The following is a 7,500-nucleotide window of genomic DNA, read 5'->3' on the forward strand; positions in this document are numbered from 1 at the left end:
AGATTTGGACTCAATATTTATGAGAGATTTAATTAGTGATTTGATCGCTAATTAACTCAATTTGAATGAGTAATTATTTTTAGATCAAGTCCAATTGAATTGGATTAAGTTTGGATTGACCCGATTATGTTAAGTGTTGATCTAATCGCTAAGGTGGTTTAGTCCCTGATTTGATCAGAGGTTAGGCTTAGTTAATTTCTGATTTGATTAAGATTTTATTGAGCCTAATTAAGCCTAATTATGTTGGGTTTAATCGGTCTAATTGTGCTTAACCTATTTTAATTAGGTTGGCTCAATTTGAATCAAACCACCTTGTTTTAAATTTCCTACACCACCCAACTTCCTTGCGCCCATTTGAATTCACGAGAAAAAATTTTCTCGTGAATTTTCTCCCACGCCCATGTTTCTGTGCGTCAATTATTTGGATTAACTTGATTTGTTACCCATCCAAATTCAAAGGAGTTTTGAATTTGAATGGATAACCAAATAACCATGCGCCAGCTTATCCTCTTTTGTGCGCCCCATATTCCACATGAGAAATAGTTTCTCGTGAAAGTCTCCACACACAAAAAAAAGAAAAAAAGGGCCACGCCATCTCTTCTTTCTCGCACAAACGGATGAGGATAAGATTGGTTGACACTTGAATTCAAATTTGATTTGAATTTAAGTGAGCAACCACCTCTTCTTATCCACTCACACGCTTTCAACATCTCTTGTGATGTTTTATAAAATGAGAAAGGGAGGGGGCGTGGGCAATGAAAGAAAGAAGAGATAAAGGGCGTGGGGAGGTTCTGAAAAAATTTTGAAGTGTTCAAAATTTATCGAGAGGAGAGAAAAAGGAGAGAGAAGTGGGCACAGGGTTTTTGGTGTGTACCCTAAGGTTTCTACCTAGGGTTCGGGAAGTGAGATTGGTGTGCCACGAGTGTCGTGAGTCCACCAAATTTCAGAGAGAAATCCATCAGCCTCTCAACCAATCGTGCAGGTGATCCGAAGCATCCGAAGAGTCGGCACACATCGATCGAAGGAGTTCGATCAACATCAGCCATCAAAAGAGTGAAATCACGAACTAGCATTCGTGAGGAGCCGATCAGACGGGAGCTTCGTGTGGACGATCCGCAGAGGTCAGACACTAGTGTGGCTGTGACGTGACGATCAGAGCCCCAGACGGTGATCAAATTACGGTGATCGACTACCCGCAAAAGGTGATGTATTCTGAACACAATACAGTAAAAAAATTACTGTTTCAAATTTGAATTTCAAATTTAAATGCATGCTGTTGTATCATATTTAGATCCTAGTGTAGGGTTAATTAGTATTAATTAATGAGATTAATTAATAATTTCGCTGTAAAATAGTAATTTTGAAAAAGTTTTAAAATTATCATTTTGCCCCTGCACTGAATTTTCGCTTCAAATGGTATCAGAGCATGGTTCTAGAATATGATATACATATGCATGCGTAGATTAAGGTGTAATCTATAAGTTTAAATTTGAAATTCAAAATTTAAAATTTAAAATTTAAAATTTGTTAGAAGTTTCAAATTTGAAATTCAAAATTCAAAATTTGAATTTTGAAATTTGAATTTTGAATTTTGAATTTTGAAATTTGAAATTTATTTGAAATTTCAAATTTGAAATTTAAAATTTAAAATTTAAAATTCAAAATTTAAAATTCAAAGATTGAAAATTTGAAATTTGAAATTTGATTGAAATCTCAAATTTGAAATTTAAAATTTGAAATTTAAAATTTGAAATTTAAAATTTGAAATTCAAAATTTAAATTTTGAAATTGGTATATTTAGATATACTTGATCCAAGTAGCAAGTAATCTAATTGGGTTGGTTGCCATGGCCGTCCGGTCATAGGAGAAAAATAGGGTTTAAAGGTCCTCTCTTCCCATTCGATGGGGTCTCCTATGGCGTAGGGGTGCCGATGTAATTATATCCCATACCGATGAAGCAGCAAAAGGACTTAATTATAAAATTTAACATGAATGTGTTAGATTAGATCTAAAAAAAATTCATGATTTATTTTGAGTTATTTTCTGTTATGAAATGAGCAATAAGATTGCTGTTTATGAATTGTGCTGACCCGTTTGTGAAATGAGTCAACACATTTGGTGAACAGAAAATAAAATCTTTCAAAATTTGAAAATTATTTTCGAAATGCCAAACCCTGACCCATCAGCCCAAGTACTTAATTAAAAGAATTAAGTGTTGTCTAGTAGATTTAGAATTGTGAATTATGATCTAAGACAATTGCATAAGCTTGTGGGTCAATGGATTAGATGAATTAGGTCCATAATTGGGTTAGACCTAAGGTTAGCTTAAAAAATGGACTAAATGGAGTAATTGGTCAAATCTAATCAAAAGTTGAATTAGATTAGGTCAAGGATACTCTAGAATCAACTTCAATAGTTGTAGTTGAATGGGTCCATATCTTTAACTAGACCAAGATGGACTTAATTCATGGCTACGCGGTGGAGCCCTATTTACTAAGTTGATCAAAATTAAAACTAATGAACCGGTTGGTGTCTAAGGTAAGTTCGGCAGTTTTGACCAGTGGTTCTTAAGCGGGAGCTACTCGCATTGATTCGATCATTGACGAGTTAATGGCAAATCCCCACCACTGATCTCACTTAACTGGCCAATCTGGTAAGTTAAATTTTGATTAGATCACTTGATGATTAGAGCTCACCCATGTCATTAGGTAAATCAGTGTGACTGATTTAGGTGCTCTTAATGTCAGCTTTAATTAAATCCTTTTTAATCTGACTTGGTGAAGCCAGTAGGAGGATTGAAATTGGCTGGATGATTTTTTCTCTACTATCCTTTAATAAAATTCTCAAAAATTATTAGGTCCCTAAAATGATTAAGTTATAATGATAACTAAGTCAATACCTCCCATTAAGTGAGTGATAATGAGTCCATTAGTTCAATGATCATGTGAGGCCCAAAGGCCTGGTGCTCATTGGCTAATGGAATTATCATTCATAATATGATAATTTGGTTGAGTCTTTCTGATGGTGGTTAGGTTGGCCGGTCAAAGTCGGGCCTGATCATTTATTGGTCAGATTCACCAAATTAAGTCATGTTAATGGTTGGACCTAACCAGATCTTTTCAGTGGAGGCCAAAGCCTACTGATTAGGTTCTGGGGCAAAATCAATTACTAGAAGTTGTTTAGAGAAACAACTGGTTAAGAACCTACCCATAGATGCACATGGGTTGACCAACCAAAGTTAGGCTCGTGTGTAGTCTGTGTGGATTCTAGTACCCATTAAGGAATTAAAGTAATTCCTCAAATTGGAGGTTGAGGCTACCAGTTCGTAAAAATATTGAAAAAAACTTTAGACTAAAGTCCAAGTCTTTAGTATTAATTTATATACTAATAGAGGTCTGATTTTTCTTTATACAGCTATGGCCACTACCCTGTCGCTCCAGTCATTATTAGATAATGACAAGCTCATGGGATCTAATTTCGATAGCTGGTATTGAAAATTGAAAATCGTCCTTGAGCATGAGCGGATCCTTTATGTAGTAACGGATCCAGCACCTGAGGAGCTAGCTCCGAACGCTAGTAAGGCGATCCGAGACACTTACCAGAAGTGGCTCAATGACCGCACCACCGTCCGATGTATTATGCTGGCAGCAATGAATGACGAGTTCAGCCGTAGGTTTGAGAACGCCCAGCCACAGGAGATACTTCAAATGTTGAACGACTCCTTTGGCATGTTGACGACGTTGAAAGGCACAAAACTAGTTGTGCCATTTTTAATGCTCGGATAAGAGATGGGGCCTCAGTCACTGATCATGTACTGTACATGATCGAGAAGATTGAGCGCCTAAGCAAATTGGGTTTTTCTCTGCACGAGCAGCTCGGTAAGGATGTGATCCTTAATTCCTTGCCCAAGTCCTTCCTCCCATTCCTTACTCATTTTCGAATGACAAAGCCTGCAATAAACTACCACGAGTTGTTGGGGTTGCTGCAGAACTTTGAGAAGGATCACCAGCTCCATAAGGAGTCGGTGAATGTAGTGGGAGGGTCTTCTTCTCGTCGTCGACCCTTTAGGAAGGGGAAGAAGAACAAGAAGAAGAAGAACAAGAAGGTGCAGCCTCATGCTGGGACGGTTGCACAGGGTCAGACCAAGAAGCGCAAGCCCGACCAGAGCCAGGCGGAGTGCTTCTTTTGTAAGAAGCAGGGGCATTGGAAGAGGAACTGTCCTCAATACATTGCCTCCCTGGACCCGAACAGGCCGAAGAAGAAGCAAGGTAATTATATGATAACTCCTTGCAACTTTTTCATTTGTGATACTACTGCCTGGGTATTGGATACCGGAAGCCCTTATCATATTTGTAATTCGATGCAGGGTCTGCAGGTCAGTAGGAGATTTGATTAAGGCGAGAGGTTCCTGAACGTTGGAGATGGAAGCAAAGTTTCAGTTCTAGCTTTAGGAATCATGAGTCTTGTAATCAATTCTCGTAATGTAATTCTAAGTGAATGTCACTATTGTCCAAGTTTTTTATTAAATATTATTTTTGTAGGTCTTTTGGTCATGTACGGTTATGATTTTTTAATAAAAAGAAATATTTGTAATATTATTTTGAATGATGTTACAATGTTTGTTGGATAATTAAATAATAAAATTTACTTACTATCACAGCCTGTTAATGTGGTTCAAAACTTTGGTAAACGTCCTAGAATAGATAATATGTCAGAAGTCTACCTTTGGCACTGTAGGCTAGGTCATATCAATAAGAACGGGATAAACAGATTGGCTCAAGAAAGAATTCTTGAACTTGGTGATTGTGAATCACTTCCAACCTGTGAATCTTGTCTTCTTGGAAAGATGACCAAGTCACCTTTTACTGGAAAAGGTGAGCGAGCCAGTGAACTCTTGGGTCTGGTACATTCTGATGTATGTGAACCTATGAGCTCAAGTGCAAGAGGTGGATATTTCTACTTCATAACCTTCACAGATGACCTATCAAGGTATGGGTATGTCTACTTAATGAAGCATAAGTTGGAGTCGTTTGAAATGTTCAAACTATTTTGAAATGAGGTAGAAAAACAAAGTGGGAAGTGTATTAAAATTTTTCGATCTGATCGAGGAGGTGAATACCTTTCCAATGAGTTTCTGACATATCTAGAAGAGAATGAGATTCTTTCTCAGTGGACTCCTCCTGGAACACCACAGCATAATGGTGTGTCTGAAAGGAGAAATCGGACCTTATTGGACATGGTTCGATCCATGATGGAGTTTGCTGGTCTGCTGATCTTCCTCTGGGGATATGCATTCGAATCGACTTGTTACCTTCTAAATAGAGTTTCGAGTAAGTCTGTAGCCAAAACGCCATATGAGATATGGATAGGACGTAAGCTAGTACTCTCGCACCTTAGGGTTTGGGGGTGTTCGGCTTATGTTAAACGTTTAATTACAGACAAGCTTGGACCTAGGTCTGACAAGTGTAATTTTATAGGGTACCCAAAAGAGACCAAATGGTATTATTTCTACCTTGCTGATGAGCAAAAGGTGTTTGTCAGCCTTAAGGCAATCTTTTTAGAAAAGGAGTTCCTTAGTGAAGGAACTGTTGCCTTTAAGGTCGAACTTGACGAAGTTTGACAGGTGAAAAAATCGACACATGTTACTGAACCTGAACCGGATTTGATTAGATCAGATCCGGAGCCCATTGATTATGCACCCTTAAGGCGATCTGGTAGAGTACCACATCAACCGGACAGATACTATAATTTCTTGATCCGGAATGACGATCCTGTCTAAAAACGATGAGGATCCGATCACCTACATGGATGCAATGCAGAGACCTGACTCTGAGAAATGGCTAGAGGCCATGAAATCCGAAATGGAGTCCATGAAGGTCAACGATGTGTGGACATTGGTTGACTCACCCGAAGGAGTGAAACCCATAGGGTGTAAGTGGGTCTTCAAGAGGAAGAGGGGCGCAGATGGAAAGGTGGAGACCTATAAAGCCCGTCTGATTATCAAGAGATATCGTCAACGTTATGGTATAGACTATGACGAGATATTTTCTTCTGTGGCAATGCTCAAATCCATTCGGATTATGCTTGCGATAGCTGCCCATCTAGACTATGAAATCTGGCAGATGGATGTGAAGACAGCTTTCCTAAACGGAGAGCTGGACGAAGAGGTGTATATGATACAACATGAAGGGTTCACATCCACAGATGAGTCTAAGGTATGCAAGCTACAAAGGTCCATTTATGGACTTAAGCAGGCATCTCGGAGTTGGAACATACGTTTTGATAGGATGATCAAAACGTATGGCTTCGTGAAGAACGGAGAAGAGCCCTGCATTTATAAGTGGGCTAATGGTCCAGTAGTAGTATTTCTTGTATTGTATGTGGATGACATTCTCTTAATCGGGAATGATGTCCCTGCATTACAGGGAATAAAGATTTGGCTATCGTCACAGTTCTCCATGAAGGATCTGGGAGAAGCTTCCTACATCTTAAGGATGAGGATCTATAGGGATAGATCCAAAAGGTTGCTTGGCTTATCCCAGTCCATGTACATTGATACTATGCTGAAAAGATTCAGCATGGAGAATTCTAAGAAAGGCTATCTACCGATAGGCCATGAAATTTCTCTCTCGAAAAGGGATTGTCCGACAACACCTCAAGAGAGAGAGCGTATGGATAGGATTTCATATGCTTCGGTAGTGGGATCTATCATGTACGTCATGACATGTACACGACCAGATGTGGCATACCCACTAGGGGTAGTGAGTAGATACCAATCTGATCCAGGAGAGAATCATTGGAAGGTTGTTAAAACCATCCTGAAGTATTTAAGAAATACTAAGGACCAGTGGCTTGTATATGGTGAATCGGACTTGAGACTTATAGGATTTACAGACTCTAGTTTTCAGTCTGATCGCGATGACAGTAAGAGTGTATCAGGATTTATTTTTACCCTTAATGGTGGGGCTGTCTGTTGGAAGAGTTCCAAGCAGCACACTGTGGCTGATTTAGTATGCGAGATGGAGTATATTGCTGCATCAGATGCTGCCAAAGAAGCGGTGTGGCTGAGAAAATTTATCACCGAGCTCGGAGTAGCACCCTCCTTTGTTGGTCCAGTTTTGCTCTACTGTGACAGCTCTGGAGCCATTGCTCAGGTGAAGGAACCGAAGGCACACCAGCGGACGAAGCATATTCTGTGCCGCTACCATCTCATTCGGGAGATCGTAGATCGAGGTGACGTCGACCTTCAGAAGATCGACGGGAAGAAAAACCTGACCGACCCATTCACTAAAGCCATTACGGTGAAGGAGTTCAACGACTATAAGTCGAAGATGGGTATTAGATACTGCACCGATTGGCTTTAGGCCAAGTGGGAGATTGTTGGGAATAGTGTTCCAAAGCTAATCGTCAGCGTGTTGACGGTTGTGCTCCTTTTGTATTAGTACATGAATTATAAATAAATAAAAGTTATTTTGATATTTTTTCATCACAAATGTTTCA

The sequence above is a fragment of the Elaeis guineensis genome, chromosome 10 (assembly GCF_000442705.2).
Source record: "Elaeis guineensis isolate ETL-2024a chromosome 10, EG11, whole genome shotgun sequence".
NCBI classification, from domain to species: domain Eukaryota; kingdom Viridiplantae; phylum Streptophyta; class Magnoliopsida; order Arecales; family Arecaceae; genus Elaeis; species Elaeis guineensis.